Source organism: Lissotriton helveticus, chromosome 7 (genome assembly GCF_964261635.1).
Source record: "Lissotriton helveticus chromosome 7, aLisHel1.1, whole genome shotgun sequence".
In the NCBI taxonomy this organism is placed as follows: Eukaryota; Metazoa; Chordata; class Amphibia; order Caudata; family Salamandridae; genus Lissotriton; species Lissotriton helveticus.
This window is the reverse complement of record NC_136068.1, coordinates 161,167,787-161,189,684: the sequence shown is the minus strand read 5'-3', so window position 1 is coordinate 161,189,684 and position 21,898 is coordinate 161,167,787.

Below are 21,898 nucleotides of genomic sequence, written 5' to 3'. Positions count from 1 at the left end.
CTGCAATTCAAGAATAATGGCAAAAAATGGCGACGCGTTTCCAGCCACGTTTAAATTCTTCATGGGCAATTCATCAGGGCTTCTTACTATGGGCAAAGATGGGTGATCTATGAAGCAAGTGAAATAAAAATAAAACTAATCAGCAATAGTACTTCTGTCCTTCCTAGCAGCCTTTATCGATACTTGAAGGTCACATCACATACCTTCGAGACGATTCTTAAATTGTGGATATTTATAGGTTTCCAAGGCGTGGAGAGCAGCCAAAGGCGTAATTAATCTGTAAGAAACAATTCCCCAGATCACTAATCGTGTCTGCTGTATTCAGTTTGTACTCATACCAGCGGGCACAATATCCGAGCCTACCTTGCATCTCTGCTTGGTTCGTGTAAGCGGTAAATCTTTCCCAATGTGTTGTATTACTGGGGACCAGGGGTTAGGGTCAACTGTGGAAAAGAGAGTATATATCGGTACGATATTCTCCCAACAAGCTTCATTTCCAACATTTTATAAAGCCCTTATTTCGGCATAACTGTATTTACTTATGGCGGCATTTCGGACACGGCTATCTTCTTCTTACAGCCGATCCTATTATAAAAACAAGGGGCCAATGTCCACATTAGTTTGAGTACTTTACCCCGACCTACGGTAGTTTTTGAAATGACTAACAGAGCGTCCCCTCACCTCAGTATTGCCAAAACACTCAAGGCGCCAGTCCCCGCGTTCCTTTCGGCTACGTTAGTGTCAGCCAGAATCTTCCTCCGTCATGAGTTTCTCCCGCTCTACAAAACACCGGAGCAACAATTAATCTCAAGCTCCCTGTAAATATTACGGCCTTTAAAACGAGTTCTTGGGCTCATTCTCACCTGCTCAAATTCATGTCTACCAACGAGCCAAACGTCCTCGCTGCAGACAACCGCTAGTCAGTTTACCCGGAAGTGGTACCTTGTTAACCCATTCGATGCGCCTCTCAGGATACTGGGAACTGTAGTCCAATTACGGTTCCTTCACAACACGTCTACTACTACACAGTCACCGTTGTCAGCTATAAAAAAATCCCGGCTGTCTCCACATTTAAAACTTCCACTGTGTCTATATTTTTCTGATATTTGGCTACCCGACAGTCTATTCTAACCAAGTCTATGAATGCAACTTAATGTGATAAAATCCAATCTTAAGACCGCTGCCAGATACATGCTAAGACAATTAAATGACAGAGCTCAAATCACTCTAGATAACTCAGACATTTCGTTAAGGCCCGTTAGAATGCTGTTAAATTTCATGATAAGATATGCTTCTTTCGTCAATAATAGGGAGTCAATGTCTGCAGTGAGTCTAGATGTATTTACTACCATCAGAACTGTCCATTTAAAGTCATGCTCTGAATGATTTTCTGTCGCGAAATGATCAACCATAGGGGCTGTATGCACCTTCTTCTTAATTCTGGAACGATGTTGTGTGATTCTGTGGTTAATTTGTTGGTTGGTTTTGCCAATATATATTTTTTGGCATGGGCAGACTACCGCATATATGACATTTTTTGTCCTGCAATTTCAGAATATTAAGTGTTTTCACTTAACATTCTCATGAATGAATTCTGTTCCCTCTATTGTGCTTGCGCAGGCGACACACATTCCGCATTTATGGTGGCCCTCCACTGGTTTCATGCCCCATTGGGCAAGCAGATCTTTTTTCGCCTCCCTAGTACTGATGTCAGCTCTTACTAATTCCTGCCCAATGCTTTTGCTTTGCCGCATTGCAAACAGGGGGTGCGGTAATTTCATCTCCATGTTCTCCAAGAGGTGCCAATTCCGAATTATTATTTGTTTGAATTTGTTGGTCTGTGGCCGAAATGTGGTCACACAGACCAATTTATCCAATGGTGGCTTCTTCCTCTTCTCTAACAATGTCTCTCTTGGAGTATTCCATGCGCGTTTTTTAGCATGCTTGAGCATTTTTTTAGGATAACCCCTCATTCGCATCCGTTCACAAAAAACATCTGCGTGGTAGTCAAAATCGTCTCTAGAAGAGCAATTCCTGCGAATCCGCAGTAGATGGCCATAGGGGAGGTATTCTTTTAAATTTTTCCGATGTGAACTCCCAAAGTGTAGAATGGTGTTTTTGTCTGTGGGCTTCCGGTGTAGAGTGACTGTTAGATGCCCTTCCTTGGGGGTCACATCTATGTCCAAAAATGTCAGTTTTGTTTGGCTTTTAGAACAGCAGAATTTAATGTCTCTATGTCTGCAACTTAACCAACCCAAAAATTGGTCTAGTTCCACACTTGTCCCTCTCCATAGACACCAGACGTCGTCAATATACCGAAGCTATTGTGTAATATTTTTTGAAAAAGGATTATTGTCATAAATGAATTTCTCTTCAAATTCTGCCATGTAGAGGACCGCCATCTCTGGGGCAAAAGGACATCCCATGGCGGTCCCCTTCACCTGCACATAGAATGAATTATTGAATTTGAAGTAATTCTTTGTAAGGGCAAGGGTTGCCAAACTGAGAATAAATTCTGTTGGAACTCGGTGAGGTCTTTCTCTTCTTTCCAGGTAGAATTTTATGACCTCAAGGGCCTCATCTTGAGGTATTTGAGTATACAGTGAGGTGACATCAAAGGTCTCCATCCATTGTTCTTGATCATTAAAATCCACAGTTTCAACTTTCTGTATAAAATCAGTTGTGCCCCTTAGATAAGAGCGCACCCCTGTAAGAAAGGGTTTCAAGAAGACATCCACGTACTTGGAGAGCGGTTCTAGGGTTGAATCACAACCCGAGACGATTGGTCGTCCTGGTGGATCATCTAGTCTCTTGTGTATCTTCGGGAGTAAGTACATTACTGGTACCCTGGGAAACTTCTTTGACAAGAATTCAGATTCTTTGGGGCCCACCCAATTCTCTTCAAAACCATGCTTCACAATCTCCGAAATCTGCTCTTGTACAACTCGGGTAGGGTCATTAGCTATTTGCCTGTAACATTCTTTATTGTCCACATGGGACATCCCTTCCTTAATGTACATGTCTTTTGGCCAAACCACCAGGGCTCCCCCTTTATCTGCCTGTTTTATTACGACAGAGCTGTCATTCTTTAGATCTACAAGTGCTTTTTGTTGCCCTGCTTTTATATTTCTTTTCAAATATTTAGAACGTTTCTCTAGTTATGTCAATTATGACATCACCGCTTGCTCATACGCTCCAATTGCTTTTGGAACGCTGGATGGCAGTGGAGTAAACTTGGATTTGTTAGCAACCCCTTTTTTTTCAAAGTTCTGTTTATGTTCCTTATCCGCAAAAAAAGCCTTTAAGCGAATTTTGCGGCAAAACTCTAATGTTTCCAATTTCAACTTTGTAAAGTCCATCATCCGATTGGGGACACATTTTAAACCTAGCTCTAGTACCGAGCACTCACTTGGAGTCAGTAGTTTTGTTGACAAATTTACAATTGAACTTTTTTCTATGACTTGTAGAATTGTCTCCTGGTCCGCATTTCCCACGGGATTTGCTTGAACCTCACTTTGTTTTTTTGCTGGCCCTTTTCTAAAAAAGACGCCCCACCTTGTTTCTTTTGTTGCTGTTGCCCTGTTCTAGAATCTGAATCAGTTGAAGAGTCAGATGAAGAAGTTTCAGAGAAGGTTTTAAACCTATTTCTAGAGCGACCCTGATAATTTACCAGTGCTCTTCGAGACACCCCTGATGTATAATAGTCCTCTTTCAAATAAGGATAAGCCTGTTCCAAGCTAAATGCTTTGCTATCCTTTTCATTTGATGCAGAGCATTTTCAAGTGGTGTCTATGACTGCCCAGCGCCCTGGGAACTCTGTTACTAGAAAGTATTCTCATTTTAGGCACTTTATTAATCGTTCATCAGATCCAACTGCTGAAGGAGAGACTGGGTCTGAAACATCAGTGACTGTTGTTGCCTCTACATCGTTGACGCAGATCCTGGACATTGGTGATGACAGTTCCCACTTTCAAAGAACAAGGCCAGGTCGAACAATTAAAACGCCAAAAATATTGATTGAATAGGTTTAACTATATATGTCTATCTATATATATTCACGCCGGGTGCTGACTTCAGGTGGGGGCACCATGTTTGCAAGTAGATTGTGGCTTTGAAAGCACCTGCTGTGCGATACTGACCTCCAGAAATGTTCAGGCATTAATAAAAATGTCAAGATAACTCTGATGATTAATATTCTTCCTGGAGAGAGATAGTGGAACTTTTAACTCATCGTAAGGTAGTAAGGTAAGGTAGTGCATAGAGTTAATATGCCTGCTGCTAAGAGCGTGTACCATGCAGATCACGAAGTGCATATAATGTAAATGTAAATGTATTGCGACTTATATAGCGCACGTATCACCCGAAGGCATCAAGACGCTTGCTTAGGGAACCCGTCCTGGTATTCCCCTGTGAGATACCACGGCAGGGTATCCACAAGGTGAAAGCTAGGCATCCCACCGCGAGGGGCCGTAGTGGAGATTAAGCAAGCTATTGCCCAGAGTCGCAGAGTGTGACCCCGTGAGTCGAGTAGGCACCGGAGCGAGAATTGTCGAGTCCGTGGAATTTTTGAGCACGAGACCCGCCGAGGCAGGGAATCGAACCCTGGTCCACGGCCGATCTCAGCTTCCAGGTCTGCCGCCTCTAACCACTGAGCCACGCTTCTCCACTGTAAATAGGTCAGTGGGTTCCTGTTCCTGCTTGTGTCAGCGAGATCCTTTTGTGAAATGCAACAATGAGCTATTAACTGTCATCAAAGAGCTGCATGTAAACTGCTAAGAATAGATTAGAGCGTTATGATTTGTTTACCGTCTTTCATTATCCTAATGTTGCAAAAAAGGTTCATTTGGGGAAACAGTAAATTCTTCTTATTAAAGAGAATCCTCAACCATGGTGGTAAGTTTTACGTTCTGAGTTTGTGCTTCTCCAGACCAAGCACTCTTAAATTATACTGCCTACCAGTATGGATGACCTGTGATTCCTACACCTGGTAGTCCTCTCTATTATGTAAGTCTTATGATGTAAAGTGGTCTGACACCCTATACTAGTATGAGTAGCGCTATTGAACTAATTAAATGCAGGTGAGAGAGAGGGGTTATGGAGACTTGAGGGGCCCTGTTAAAGGGTGATAGAGAGGGGATTTGTGGCGGAGGTGGCCATTGGGGGGGGGGGGGGACCAACAAACATTGTTGCACCAGGCGCCACTAGCTTTAGAGCAGGCCCTGCCATGTTGTATGCTTCTCTGGGTTACCTTGGGCCACGTTGACCGCCATACTATCTTATACATCTAATGGGTTGGAATATCTCTACTGCTCACCAGCTTCCATCTTTCACAGCAGGAAGACTCACAGACTTTAGTTGGGTGAAGTCCCAACAAACGTTGATGAAGGAAAGAGCTTCATCTCCTCAGCAACACACCCTTAACTAACAACTTTCAAAATATATTGGAAGATTTCCCATTATGCAAATGCATTGTGTGGATTTTATTAGTTTAAAAATGTTCTGTTGTATGAAAATGTCGTTTTACCCTTTTAGGTCTATTCCGTGCTAAATAAAACGGCTAAATATATAAATTATATAAATTCATTCAGAAAACATGGAATTAACTGTATGGATGGAGTAGTGGTAAGTGGAGTTCTTTGAGAGTGAGGTAATGTGGGTGGTAACACACATGCTGAGAAGTGATGAGGTGATCAACTGCTTGGAACTAGCCTTGACTAGAGAGACCGTATGATCATCGAGGCTGGTCAGAAGGACATTAGCCGATGGTAATGTGGAAAGAATAATAAGACTCTATGGGGGAATGGTAGATGTGGCCTGTGAGAGAGAATCTGACCCTACAGATAAGACGGATCTAGCACTAGACCATCAGAAGGTTCCCTTTTTCTCCTGCTTGTTGAAGGCGAACCATGGATCAGTGCAGAAACCAAGGGGCTTATTTACAAGCTCCTTGCACCACCAGTGTGTCACTTTTTTGGACGTATTGGCGGCACAGTGTTGCGCTCCATATTTACAAGGCCACGCAATGCCACCCAGCGTGGCTTTTTATGGCCTTGTAGGTACGGCCCCATTTCACGCATCACTTTACGTGCAAGGGGCGTGTCATGGGCGTTGCTGTGGGTGTTCCCATGCAACACCCATAGATTCTACCGCATTCCCAGATTCGCAATATTTCATAAACCTGGGAATGCGTCAGAAACCTGTTCCTCCCCAGGGGAGGCGTAAGGAGGCGCAACGAGGAGAAATACTTTTATTTCTCCTTGTTTTTGCCTCTGCAGCGCACATAGAAAGAGGAGAACATCATCAATGATTGTTCCTTCCTGCACAAAAACAATAATCACCGCAATGCAGGCACCAGGGTGCTTGAGTTGGCACATGGCGGCCAATTGTACACCTGCGCAAGGAAAAGCATAGGGATGCGTCACATTGTTGAAAATGTGACACATCCCTGTGCTTTTTATAATTACGCAGCTCGTCACAGCACAATGGCTTGAGGTGCCGCGCTGCTTCATTTTATTGTAAATACGGCCCCTAGACAGTTGGCAAGAGAGAGCAAAAAGCCATCAATCTGCATGGAGTTTGGCAACTTTTTTTCCAATATATTTTTTATTGTTTTCCATCAACAACATCACATCTGTAACCTGGATTCCAATACACGACTCTCCACGATATGGTTCCTTATGCACTGAGAGTCACAAAGGCACAGCGATCATAATAGACAAAATCCATCATTGACTTTGTTAATAAGCAATGGCCACATCTCTCATTCAGCTTAAAGTATGGATGCTGTTAATGGACATTTGGAATATAATTTTAACCTCTTGTGTGCACCTCAGACACTGAAGGCCACTCTAAAACTAAAGTTATAGAATCTGTGAAAATGAATGGCACATTGTTTGATAGTTAATTTAATAATTTGTCTAGCAGTGTCTCCTTAAATTCCACTAGCGTTAATATTTGTATATTTACTAGTTTGAATGTATATATTATGGAACATATTCATCTAATCTTTTCTGGCCAAATTCACTATGTATCATCCATAGTTCATGCAAAGTAAAATTTGTCTATCACCAGTCCACTCTATTATCACTTGCTGAAGTTCTGTTGCTATGTACAGCACTTCTGGTCAAAATGCTAATTTCTCGCACAAGAAAAATCAATGCAGGAATGAATGATAAATAAATAACTATGTAGGTACACCAATAGATGTCTTGATCAAGTCAGTTGGTGTAATGTACTCCTCTCAGAAAACCTGATCAAGGCATCAAAGTAAAATGTAATGACATGAGGTTAGAGTTTGACCGTATGTACAGTATATAGTCACAAAGACTCTATACATTGTCCAGAGTATCGTAAAATAATCTTTGTGATAAAAGGATAACAACTCCTGCAATATTTTCACTGAACCCAACCAACATCACATTGTGGTGTATTATCCTGACTTCAACGTCCTCTGTTATATTTTCTTCACAATCAGAACTCTCAGATAAACTAGATGTTTGACTTTTCATAAAATATAGGGGCATATTACCTAGCAATAGCGATATTTATCGCTAAGCAGGATTAGCGGGAATAATTTTATCGCCGCGCTACGACGATTTTTATCGCTGAGATACCTTGCTATCATCAAGGTTTATCTCAGAAACTATAAAAATCATTCGAAATGCGTGAATATCGCTGGAAATACAGCGATATTCACACATTATCGTGACAATGCTGTTTCTATTCTGATCACTTCATCAATCCATAGTATTGATGTACATCAAACCTGTATGCAGGGTGTAGTATTAAAGGGAAAGAACAATAGGGTTGGTCTGGTGAATTTTTATAATGCTATTAACGGAACCACAGCATCTAATCAACTGGCTGTACTTCATGATTTTATTACCACTTCTATGAAGGAGTACAGTCATAATTTAATGATTATGGGAGATTTTAATGTGCATCTGTGTGGCGACCCGCTGAAGAAATGCATAGGGGATCTGCAATGTGAACGAATTAATGGTATACACCTGGAACACACAGTAGATGGGGAATTGTGTAACAACCTACTAGATAGTTTGGATCTCTCAATGGGTATTACAATTAGGGACCCGCTAAGAAGCTTTGAAATACCTACATTCAAGGGGAATGGCAGGGGCACTTTCATTGACCATATGTTGTTTTCGCAGACCATGTTGCCCTTCCTAGAATCATTTGATATTGTTAACAGCGAGTTTAGTGACCATAACCCTCTTGTGATTCATCTAAGGGGATTTGGGATCACCGAAGGATAACAAACTCGTAGTGAAGGAAGGTTGATCTCTACAGATGGGAGGAGGCGACTTAAATGGTCAATGGTAACCCCTGATCTTCTGTATAAGAACATTCAGGACAATTTTTCAGAAGACATCACTAACTGTATTAGGAAAGGAGCAGATCCGCAGGAGGTGCTAACTGCCTATCAAGACCTGTCGGGGAAGGTGTCAGAGCTGTTAACGGTCCCAGTTAAAAATAGTGGGGAGAGAGGTGGGCCAAGGTGGTTTAACCACGATTGCTCCAAAGCGGCTCGTAATCTTAGGCTAGCTCTGTCAGCTTCTCCGAGAATTCAGGAGAATGTCAGAGCATGTCGGAAAGATTACAAGTCTGTCCTTAAAGCTCATAAGGAGTACCTGAAAGAAGAAGCATGGTGTGAGATATTAGATCCATCCACACTTAACTGTAGCTCCAGATTTTGGGCGCTAGTCAAAAAACCATTTCTGGTGGAAGAACCAGGGGACGGGCTTGAGTGCTGTATAGCAAAAGAGGATTGGGAGCGGCATTTTAAAACTTTGTATTGTTCAGAGGACACCGTAAATGTGGGGTTAGCCACAGGGGATAGTGGAGGAACCATCAAGTTTGATAACAGGGAGGTGATTGAGGCCATAGAAGGTTTAACAGCAAACAAGGCACCAGGTCCGGATGGGATTCCCCTAGACGTGTTTAAATCAAAGCCGATTTTCTGGGCACCAATTTTAGTGGCAGTTTTTAATGCTGCTGCTCGTGCAGGTTGTCCAGTGGCCTGGGGACTGTCGACTATTGTGCCGGTTTTTAAAAAGGGAGATAGGGGTAGCCCCCATTGTTATCGGCCAATTTCTTTAATTGACTCGATGGTCAAAATCATGGGGAGAATCCTTCTGCGGAGAATTACATGCTGGGCAAATGATAATAATATTATGTCTATCTCCCAGTATGGGTTCTGTGTAGGGCGTTCTACCACAACCCAGTGTCTTAACTTGTTTCTTATTCTTAGTAAATATACGGTGGCGCAGAAGGGAACGGTCCATCTCGCCTTCATGGACCTGTCATCAGCCTTCGACTGTGTCAACAGGGGAAGGCTGTGGCAATACATGAGGGAGAGGGGAGTTGACACAGGGATTGTTGACTTCCTGGTGGACATGCACAATCACACCAGGGCTAACGTTAGATACTCTGCAAATGGTGATACCACTGATAAGTTTGACATAAAGAAGGGAGTACGCCAAGGATGTATTCTTGCCCCTTTTCTTTTTAATTTCTATATAAATGAATTGGATGCTGCTCTACAGATGGTACAGTCAGACTGTCCGAGAGTGGGCAGGCGGGGTATTCCTGTTCTTTTATATGCAGATGATGCTGTTTTAATTTCAAGGACGGAGAAGGGGCTTCAGCTGCTTTTAAATGCTTTTAATGCTTTTATGACCGACAGGGATCTTCTGGTCAATAATTCTAAATCGTATATTATGCATGTTGGCCGGCAGCCAAAAGGAAATTTGTTTTTAAACTTGATGATGTGCCTATCCCGGTTACAGAAACATTCTCATATCTTGGCGTTTTATTCCACTCTAAACTTAGTTGGGGCCCGCATTTGACCAAGAAAAAAGGGGAAATGTTGAGGGTCAACGCATCAATTTTTAACCTTGCAAAAAAACTGGGGAAGAAACCAGTTAGTGCAATGGTTAAATTGTATAACGCCAAGTCAGTTGCTACTGCAGTGTATGGCAGCGAACTATGGGGCTACGTATCAGGAGAACAACTACAGGTTTCTGAAAATATTTTTCTTAAACGCCTTCTATGTGCCCCCCCCTAGTACCCCTAACTTTGTAGTTCATGAGGAACTAGGGACACAGTACATATGTGACAACTTTGCTCTAAGGCCACTGATTTGTTGGATTAACCTCTGGTTAAATGAGGAAATACCTCTTGCACATCAGATTGTGAGAGATCTTGTATCTCAGGATAACTCCATGTGCATCCCCTGGCTAAAATACTTGAAAAATTGTTTTGCAAAGCTGGGGCGTTCAGATCTGTTTACTCGCCCCGGTGGGATTGTAAAGGGGGATGTAACAGCTATTAAAACTGCTTTTTGTAAGTATCAGTTGGCCGACAGAGAGAGTGTGGAACTGTTAAAGCCAAGTGTTAGGAAATATGCTATGTTAAAGACATGTGCTAGCATAGAGCCGTACCTGGCAGGATCATTCAGTTCGCATGAAAAATTTCTGTTGTCGAGGTTTAGATTTAACATCTTTCATCACCTTTTAATTAGACCCAAGTCGGATACTTTTAGCAAATGTGCAGCTCCCTGTGGCTGCGACGGGAAGTCTCCACAGGATATGCTGCATTTTATGTTTTTATGTAGGTTTTATGAATATCCCCGCCGACGTTATCTTGCTGCCCTACTAAGAAAACTTGGTTTTAATCAAATCAGACCAGCTCTTATTTACCTACAGCTTCTGCATCAGGACAGTGTTCTGCAAATAATATCGTTTTTAAAATTAACCGTTAGAATGAGAACCTGTCTGGATCAATGACCCTATATACTTTTTCTGTCTAACTGCCAAATTCATTGGACTTCTTTTTAAATTACGCTTTTTGCACTTCATTAAGCACTGTCTGCACTTCATAACTATCCTGTATGTATACTGATATTGGAACAAAGGAAATTTGTATTGCATAATGATTTTATATATGGCAATAATGTGTGTAATGCTTTTTAACTGTTGTATATATGTACACTTTTATGGTTTGAAATATAACCGAAATAAAGTCTCTTTTGATTTGATTTGACAATGCTCTTGTCAAATCCATGTTATCCACCTCCCATTGGATAACATGGCTAAGAACTGCTCTGGGCAGGTGTTAGCTTTTGGAGATATTCGGGCTTAGCGCGAATATTTCCAAAACTACGCCTTTGTAGGTAATAGGAGATAGCGATGTTAGCGACTGTTTTCAGTCGCTAACATCTTGGCACGCCCACTTTGCATGTCATTAGCGATAATTATCACTGACATGCAAAGTGGGCCCCTAAATGCCCGCTATCGCCTACAAGCTGTCGCTAACTGGAGTTAGCGACAGCTTGGTAATAGGGCGACAAAATTATCGCCGCATTAGTGGGAAAAAGTCCCGCTAAAGCGGCGATAATGGCCCTTGGTAATATGCCCCATAATTTGGGTGTTAGGGCAGTTGCAGGCTGAGCACAGAGTACTGTGCAGGTTCACTAGTATACAAACCCACCGAGGTATTCTTCTACCAACCCACTCCTGGAGTGAGACAGAGCTATTTATCTAGACCTGGTAGGCCGCAGTGTATTCACTTTGTGCGCTAAAACAAACTAGCCCGCCTTCCTCCAAATAGTTCCAAATAGTTCAGGTTTTAGAAATAAATGGCTTCTATCTAACAAAAAAAACAGATTGGATCACTAGCAGCATCAAATGCCTGTGTCCAAAGGCTGCTGAAATCAAATGTGATGCACATTGCACTTTAAAATGCTAGAAAGGCAGAATGAATTGTTCTTATATTGATCAATTCTCTATACTTTTAGAGAAAGATTTTCAATATATGTGAGATTTGGGCAGTAGATTGTATTGGGTTTGGGTGGGGAAAATTTTAATGTTATATAGTTGAAACTGAATAATCTACAAATAGTCATGTAGAAGGATACAACCATGCACTGTTGTTTTAGATTACTAAAATGGTGTTATTTTGTATTTACATTTTTTCTTTTTATGAACTAGAAATGTGTGAAATATTTCTATAAGAATATATTTCTCGGTAATAAAGTACTTCTGATCTGACGATTTTAGAAGTTGCAGCAAAAAATCTGTTCCTAGAATCTGGTGTTCCAAACGTTTTCCTGTCATGAACTCTTCTCTTGAAAGAAGCAGACCATTAAATCAAGGAGTAGGCATACATCTCTATTCATCTGCTCCAGGGTAATAGTCAAAAGTCCAGTCCCAGCAACAGAGTTAACTTGATTTCCTCCTCATTAGTCTAGCAAACCTTCTAAAGTAGCTTTTATGATTTAACGAAACACACAGCAGAGGGAGACAAACTCATCTACTTTGTGCAGCCATGGAGTCTCCACTTCTCTCCCCTACCCATACATCCCTCATATAGGTGGAAGTTGATGTTCTTCTTTTTTTTATTTTTTTATATTTTATTGGGTTCCCCCCCCCCCCCCATTTTCTTTATAACATTAGCAGGGCACATTGATTACAGTCCATTTGAAGCAGAGAGTTAAACAAAAAAAATTGCAGACAGATAGCAAAAACAGATATATAAGCTTCCCCCCCCCCCTAAAAATCTCAACCAGACTTCCGTCGGATAAAGGGTTCCCAGATTTGCATTCCCATCTTTTTACCATTTTTTCCCTTTCTGGCATATATAGCTGTTTCTAACTTTTGTATAGACATTACTTTGCCTAACCATTGATGATATGTTGGAGGATTAGGATCTAGCCAGGCCGAGGCCACAATCAATCTCAGAATCGCCATTGCCACAAACAAAAAATATTTACAAGTCGGCTGCTCGCCAACACTTAGCCCCAATAACATAACTGCTGGCGTTAATTCTATAGTCGAAGTCATAGCAATCTGAAAAAAATTCACAATGTCCTGTTTCAGTTTATCCAAATGGGGGCAGACTGAAAAAATATGTATCAGATCAGCATCTACATTTCCACATCTAAAACAGGTATTTCCAGTCATACCGCCCCACTGAGCGATCTTAGCGGGTGTGTAATATAAATGATATAGTATCTTATAGTGCTGAGCTTGAAGGGACGATGAACACAGCACTGTCCTGCCCATTTCCATTGATTCGGTGAAAATGTCCCTGCCCATATCTAAATTCATATCTAAATCCATAGACCATCTGTCTACCCATTTCTCTAAATCATCCTTCTTTAATTTCGTCATTTCTAAATAAAACCTCTTGATCGTGCAGTCTGAGCCTTTTTCAATAAGATCCATCAACGCATTTCTTTCGAAACCCAATGCGCCCCCTTGCTTATTTATAAGGCAGCTTCTTATTTGAAGATATTTAAAAAAATATTTTGCAATTCTGTGAATTGTAGTATGCCATGGAGACCCATCATATCTCCAACTTTTCTTATCCCCGCCTATCCCATTCTTGAAATACAGTATCCGAGAAAACCTTGCTAGGAAGGGAAGGATTATTTTTTAATCTGGTATATATACTATACTTCCCGATTCCCACCTTTTTAGATATTCCTTTCCATATATTATATGCAGCTATTACAGTCTTAAAGCGTGTTCTTTTAAAGTAACTGCCCTCAGTGAATCTTAAAAAGACATTTTCAGCATTCATACCAAGAGCCAGACCGTAGATGACAAGCGATCCAAAATCATGCCAGCCCTCCACTTCGGCTCCTCCAATCAAACCCGCCATACATTGTAATGCCGCTGCCCAATAATAGAGCTTTAGATCAGGTAGTAACCAACCCCCTCTTTCCCGCGGGAGCGACATAAACCTCAGGGCCCTCTGCGTCTTGCCTCTTGCCCAGACAAAGCGGTTAACCATTTGTTCACAGATTTTGAACCATTTGTTATCGACTAATAGTGGAATTGCTCTAAAAATGTACAGAAATTTGGGCAAGACCAACATTTTAATAATATTAACTCGTCCTACTAACGATAAGTGTAAATTTTTGTACCGATCTAGATCTTTCTTTACTTTGTCTATTATTGGAGCGATATTTTTTTCCACCAAGTTATCTAAGTCCGCTGAGATATTAATGCCTAAATAGAGCCCTCCATGTACAACACGGTTATCGTTACAGATAGTCATAGAGTTCTTAATAATCTGAGTCTTTAAAGTATTCAGCGCATAACCTGATACGTATCCGAACTTGAGAGCCTGTGGGCAAGATGGCCGCCGAGAGGCTGTAGAGGATAGTCGCACCGGACTTTCCTCCCGATGGAGTTGTTGCTGTGTTCATGGTGTTTCCCTATCACGATGGATACCCCCCACAGAGTTGATACCTAAAACTATACTCTAACTGGATCGTGCGTCTCTTTACACGGAGTTTTTTCCTGCGTGAACAGTTTTTTATATGGTGGTGAAAGCAATCGATATCGAATAGGACGCAAGTACCGAGGCACACGCAAGGGCGCAGTTGATGGTGGCGATGTTGGGAGCCCTCATCTTATGGCCCCTACGACTGGATGTAATTGCGCAGGTTAAATCGAAAACCTTCTCTGCAGTTGGATCCTCCTTCTTAGCACGCATCGTGCAGCCTGGGCAGATTGACTGGAGGGGTTTACCGAGGAAGATGGCACCCAAGATAATGCGGTCACCCAAAAGGAATAGGGAGCCGCAAGGCAGATGTGGTGATGAAGATGACGATGATGATGTGCACCCGGATGGCTTTGGTGTCCCTGCCTCCAACCTGAGAGGGAAAGCGCGAGCGAAAGCGCAACAGAGACGGGAGGCAGCTAAAGAATCCAAGGTACGCAAGGCTCGCGAAAAGGAGATCGAGAGAAAAAAAATGACGCTAGCAAAGAAGTGTAACGAGGCGCAGGCGACTGTTGGGGAGGTAACAGGTAGAGAAACTCTACTACGGCAAACTACAATCGTGGAGACGTTTTCCCCCTTACCAAGCGTCCAACATGCTCAGCAGCCTGCTCGAGGTTTCTCTGTCCCGTCGCTGAAAACACTGTGTAGCGCGATGGCAGAGAGGCAGGGGAAAAGCGCTGCAGAGGAGCAGGAGAAGAGCGTCGCGGGACCAATTGAAGATGTGACCTGCCTAATAGACCTGGTTAACGGCTGTGTTGAAATTACAGAGCCCTCACGACAGCTGGACTTTTCAACGGATTCAGCAGGGGGCGGGGCAACCCCAAAGGCGGACTCTAAGGTCGAAAGCAGCCAGAGCAGCCGGAGTAAGGCTGTAGTTAAAGGCGCAGAGTCAGAGTTAGTAACAGTTAATGTGGCTGGTCCCTCACAATCCCAGGACGGTGCCCACAAGGACATAAATACACCGGATTACACAGAACCAACAACGACCTCAGACCCCCCCAATTAGATGGGGGTAAGATACTGGCTCCGGGTATGGCAAATATAGGGGCACACAAGGAAGTTGATGTTCTTCTAATTAGCCCTCTGAATCCCCCAGGAGAGCTTCTGGTGCAAATTACTCTTTGTTCTTCAAGAAGACCTTTATTTACGTCTACTCCTGGCCAGCTCTGGGCTTGGGACATCAAATTACCGTCACTTTGAGAGGGTAGAACCGGGCAGGAAAGGTTTGCGGGACTGCAATGACTGGCACAGATAAACAACATTTTCTAATAATCTTCGTTGTAAATTTCTATCCTAAATCAAATATCACTGATAAATTAGATATTCATTACTTAGCACAAGGGCATACCAAATTATTTTCTAACTAGCTAGGTCTTTGACTGAAATAGGTATTTAAGAATTTTATACACAAACCAGACCTATGTAAATGGCAAGGCTTCTTTGGTCTATTCATTCCGTGGCATTTAACAATGATGTTACTGCAGAAACATTGTAATTTACCTACTTAGCATGTCTCACTTCTACACATTGTGGAATCTTGGGCACATTTTGTAGGAGATTTAGTTGGAAGTAGAATTTTAAAGATGCTAAAAAGGTTCATTCCGACATGTGGATGCTGCAGACGCTTTGGTCTACATCCGTTCAGAACTGCAGTAGCAAAACTGATCCCAAGTAGGGCCACAAAACACATTACATTTTTATGCCACCAGTGCACTTTCTTGGCAGCTTTACCATGGGTATTACCTAAAAGTCAGATGTGCTAAATGGATTAGCTGATTATTTACCATGCTTAAAAGGTTAGAGCACGTGCACTTGGAGAGATTTAGCAAAATACCAATGCTCATATATGACAGTAAATCTGGTCCCAAAAAAAGAACAATCTTGGGAAGACCATGCAGCAAAAGTAGACTTCAACAAACTTAATTCCATGATAGAGTTTCCATGTTCGGTATCATTGATAAAACAAATAAACTGTAGAATTTTGAATGGTTGACCTGGGTTACAGACTCTACCACCTGTCAAACCAACCTTATATTCTATCCCTGCATTTGCTGATAGGGAGGGAGTTCTTGTATGTCCTGCTCATTACACTTTCTAGTAACATCTCTATCCATGTTGATTGCATGTGGTAAACTATCATGGTGGGAACACACTGTCATAAATAGCACATTCTTGCAGTGTAGACTGGGTTTCAGAAACAACCCAAAACAGTTACCTTAACTGCCATGCACCCAAGAAGCAATCAAGACAGACGTCTACAGTGTGCTCATTGCCATGAGGGTATGATCTTTGGAATACAAGACAAGGATATGCCTATTTGCTACCAGCCACCATGGTACATTGTTTTAAGTGTATGGTGGCAGTAGCTCAAGGAATCAGAAATCGAACTGCAACACAAAGTAAATACCAGTATTGTAGACGATCTACCTTTTCTGTGTGATCACCACACAATCTTTTACCCTTTTGCTGGAAACTATATTATTGCTAGTTTTAGAACTCTGTGCACTTTACCCCTGCTAACCAGTAGTAAAGTGCCCGTGCTCCCGATTTAATCATGGTTAAATTGACATATTCTTGATTAGCACATTTAACTTGCCTGTTAGTCCCTAGTATGTATTGTAAAAATCACACCTAGAGACTGGAAATGAAATTGATCAATCGGGGATTTGTAGAGTGCACAACTCACCCGTGAGGGTCTCAAGGCGCTGGGGGGAAAGGGTTTCGTGCAGCTGCGAGCTCATCCCAAGAGCCAGGTCTTGAGGTCTTTTCAGAAGGTTTGCAGTGTAGGGCTTTGTCTGATGCTGATGGGGAGTTTGTTCCAGGTCTTAGCTGCGAGGTAGGAGAAGGATCTGCCTCCCGTTCTGGCTCTGTAGATGCAGGGGATTTCAGCCAGGGCTAGGTAAGCGGTGTGTAGGTTTCTCTTGGGGGCGTGGGAGGAGATTCTTTTCTTGCAGTATTGGGGTCCGGTGTTGTGGAGTGCTTTGTAGGCGTGTGTGAGCAGCTTGAAGGTCACTCTTTTTTCGACAGGGAGCCAGTGGAGGTCTCAGAGGTGCTGGGTGATGTGGTTGTGTCGTGGGATGCAGTGGACGAGTCTGGCTGCAGCTTTCTGGATGGTCTGGAATTTGTGAAGGAGCGATTAATTGATTCTGGCAAAGAGGTCGTTCCTGTAGTCTAGTCTGCTGGTGATGAGTTCATTGGTGACAGTCTTCCAGGATTAATTTGAAGGTCTTTCGGAGTATGCGGAGGGTGTTGATGCAAGTAGAGGATACTGCGTTGATCTGTCGGTTCATGGTGAGAGAGGAATTGAGTATGATGCCAAGATTGCAGGTGTGGTCCGTGGGGGTGGGAGGGTGTCCGAGGGCAGGGATCCACAAGGTGTAGTCACACGCGGTGGGGGTGGATCCGAGGATGAGGACTTCCTTTTTTCTGAGTTGAGCTTCAGGCAGCTGCTGCTCATCCAGGATGCAATGTCGTTCATCCCTTCTTGGAAACTGTGCCTGGTGATGTCAGGTTGCTTGTTGAAGGAAGAGGATGCGCTGGGTGCCGCCGGTGTAGGATACTATGCTGAGTCCATGTTTTCTGACGATGGATGCGAGGGAGGCCATGTAGATATTGAAGAGTGTGGGACTGAAGGAGGATATTTGGGGTACTCCGCATCTGATCTCTGTGGGTTCATAGACGAAGGGCGGGAGTCTTATTCTTTGAGTTCTGCCAGAGAGGAAGGAGCCGATACAGTCCAGGGCCGGTCCCTGTATGTCGGCATAGTGGAGACTGGTGGCTATTGCTCGGTGGGGGACGGTGTCGAAGGCTGCTGAGAAGTCTAGTAGGATGAAGGCTACAGTGTGGCCTCGATCGAGGACTGAGCAGATATCATCCATGGCGCCTAGGAGGGCAGTCTCGGTACTATGGTTGCTTCTCAATCCGGATTGAGATGAGTTGACAATGATGTTGAATTCTATGAAGTGTGTTAGCTGGGTGTTGATGATTTTTTTCTTTGTGACTTTGGTGGCGAAGGGGATGAGAGAGATGGGCCTGTAGTTCTTATGGTCCGTTGGATCTGTGGAAGGCTTCTTGTGGAAGGGTTTGACTTTGGCGTGTTTCCAGTCATCAGGGAACGTGCCTGTTTCGAGGGTATAGTTGATGGTCCGTCGTAGTTCTGGTGCGATGGCCAAGGCGGCTCTGTTAAAGATGTGCAGTGGGCAGGGGTCTGTGAGGGCTCCGGAGTGGATGCTCATCATGGTCTTAGTGGTGTCTTCTGTGGTGACGGGGGTCCAGGTGAGGAGGGTTGGCTGGATCAGCAGGGTGGCGTCGCTGGTGGATGGGATAGGGTCGGTGCTTTGGCTTTGGTTGTCGAAGTTGCCGTAGAGAGCCCTGATCTTGTGGTGAAGAAGGAGCTGAGTTTGTTGCAGAGGTCCTGGAAGGGAGATATGTCGGAGGTTTTGCTGTGGGGTTTGGTGAATTCTTGTTTGATGGTGATGAGTTCCTTGGAGTTGGATTCTGTCCTCAATGAAGTTTTTCTTCATAGATCTGATCAGTTGGTGGTGTGCCGTCATGGCGGCCCTGTAGGCGGTGCGTGCTTCCGGGGTTTTGCTGTTCCTCCATGCTTTTTCCGTTTGTCGGCACATGCGCTTGGATTCTTGGAGGTCCGTGGTGAACCAGGTGGCTTTCATGTTGTGACGTCTGTTGAAGTTCCAGAGGGGGGTGAGTGTGGTGGTGCAGTCAGTGATCCATTGATGGAGGTCGTTGGATGCAGAGTTGGTGTCAGTCGTGGGGGGGAGTGTGGCTGAGGGCGGAAGTGAGGTGCTATTCGGTGATCTTGCTCCAGTTTCTGCACAGGTGTGGCGTTGGCTTGTGTGTGGTGGGCTTCGAGAAGGAGAAATGTACGCAATAGTGGTCCATCCAGAGAGGTTGCGTGGTGTGACTGAAGTAACTGTAGTTTTCTCCGGTGAAGATGAGATCGAGAGTGTGACCCGCCGTGTGGGCGGGGGAGGTGATGAGTTGCTTCAGTCCAATGTTGGCGAGGTTCTCTAGGAGCGTGGTGGAGTTGGGTCGCTGAGGTTGTCAAGGTGGAAATTCAGGTCTCTGAGCTGTTCGCAGTCTGCGGAGGTGAGAGCGTGGGGCGCGATGTAGTCTGCTATGGAGTTTGTGAACGGGGAGCGGGGTCCGGGAGATCTGTAGGCAAGAGTCCCGTGTAGAGTCGTTCTGGGGTTGGGCTGGATCTGGAAATGGATGTGTTCCATGGGTGGGCGAGGTGTCATTTGAGATGGAGGTGGTTAGTCGGAGGGCACTTTTTTGGACGATGATGAGGCCTCCTCCAGGTTGGTTGGGGCGGTCTTTCCTCAGAATCTTGTATCTGTCGGGGATGGCTGCAACGATGTCGGGAGTGAGCTGGCATTTCTCCAGGTCGCTGTGAGGAAGGCGACGTCGGGTACGAGGTTGGTGAGGAGGTCCTAGGTTTCTACTAAGTTTCTGTGCAGGGAGCGTATGTTGAGGAGGATGCAGCTTTGTGGTTTGGACGCACTGGCGTCAAGTGGGTTGGCAGTAGGTGTCTGGGTCCGGAGGTGGGTGACTGTGCGACTGCAGTGTAGGCAGGAGAAAGCGCATTGGTAGTTGCTGGGCGTCAAGAGCTGGCAGTTGTTGTTACGTCCAGGGTTGAGTGCGTGGAGAGTGCTGGAGTTGTAGCAGCGTGTGTCGGAGGTTGGGTAGTGGACGGGAGCAGACGGGAGCAAACGGGCTTGCCTTTGCCGCACCTTTGGCGCGCCCGCTATGCGTGGCTGCACAGCAGCCGCCATTAAGTAGGGGTCAGGGGGAGTGCGAGCAGCTGGGAGGCGGGAGTGGGATCTCGCGGTGGACAGGCCAAGGAGGCAACAGCAGCGGGAAAAACAGCGGGAACAGTAAAGAAGGAAACAGAGGGAAAACAAAGGAAAAGGAGAAAAAAAGGCAAAAAAAGGACAGAAAAAAGGATAGAAAAAATAAAAAAGAGAGCAGACAGACAAAAGGCTGGTAGAGCGGACAAGCCGAAGAGAAAGGCTCTCCCACTGGACCACCAGGGATGAGGCGCAGGCAGGAGCCTGCGGGTGGAGGAGGGCCTTGAACACTTATCTGGAGCCAGAAAGGTGCAGGGGCAAAGACTCAAGGACAGAGCTGCGCGAGGGGAGAGCAGTTTACCTGACCAGGAGGTCAGAGTGCTGTGGACTGCAGCACATATTGCGCCACCCACTACAGTTGCAATGGAAACATGGCTACAGGCCTACACTGTGTAGACTGACCGTTGCAGTGTAAATCTTCAGTGTGACTTGTTGAAATAACCCTGTTTGATACATACATGTTAAATATTGTGTAAGTCACCCCATATAAACATTGTAGCCCACAAAGTTGGGTGCATGGTATTTAAAATTGGGACATGTAGAAAATGTATATTACCGTACCCCTACAGTTAAAGAATATACATGGAGGGGAGAGAGAAGGATCCCAAGAGAATTCTTGTATATTCACTCTGGTTGCTGAAGGACCCTGCTTTTGTTCTCCCAGACTTCTGCCTCTGGCTTTGTTGTGAGTACAGTGCCTGCTTGTTCAAATTGGATTTTAGCGTTGGATGTGGGAAGACAATGATTACACCATAGCATACTTCCACTCACACTCCCAGCCTCAGAGTCTAAGTTTAGTGTGGTCAAAGACTTTTCTTGAAAATGCATTGGCGCATAGCATTTTGGTTCTTTATTCACACAGGGCGAGCAAGAGAGGACCAATCTAATTGCATTCTCCTAAAATAATATTCATACACAAAAGGGCAACCAGGCGAAAAAAGAAGAAAAGAGGGAAACCGCTTAGTGGTCCTACTGGGAAATCCAAAGATTTTGGAGTAGACGTCTCACCCACTAAATAGTGACGTGCTTCATCGTCAGCGCCTATCCACACTCTGGTAGGGTAGTACCATCAGGGCGGACTCAACCACAAAGGAGAGTTCTTATACAAATTATCTTTTTGAATAAAACAGGAATCCAGTTAAAACAAGAGTTTTAAAAAGGCCTAAAGGTACACCCAAAAAGAATTACTATTTATAAGTAGGGTACCATGGGCACATTTAAAAACAAGTACAGGGTTCTAATTGAACATTGGTTTCTCAATCACACCTGATTTGTGCCAACATGCTTCGGCCCTCACACTGAGCCCATGGGGGTCTGGGGCCTTCTTCAGTTGTGCGTATGTGTGTCACTGTCTTTCTCTACATTCATTCCATGCACATCAATGCAGCGTAAGGCTCTCACCTGAGTATGGGCCCTTCTAATTTCAGAGGTATCTGTGTATAGGAAAAAGAAAAAACATATTTCTAAATAATAAGTACAGTTAGGTTAGTATTGATAGAGCAAGATTTCGCTTATTACGCGACTTGCTTGAGTCATGAACCTCGAATCTGTTATAACCCGGTAATCAAATTTGTATGTCTTACTAATTTCCCTTTAATTTTAATGTACGTGTATCTTAGAGACGCTTGCCTATGTGTTTACTAAAACGATTAACTCTTGACCTTAAAATGGCCGCCGCTTTGGAATTTGCTTCTGTGCATGCGTTAGTCACACTCACGTGA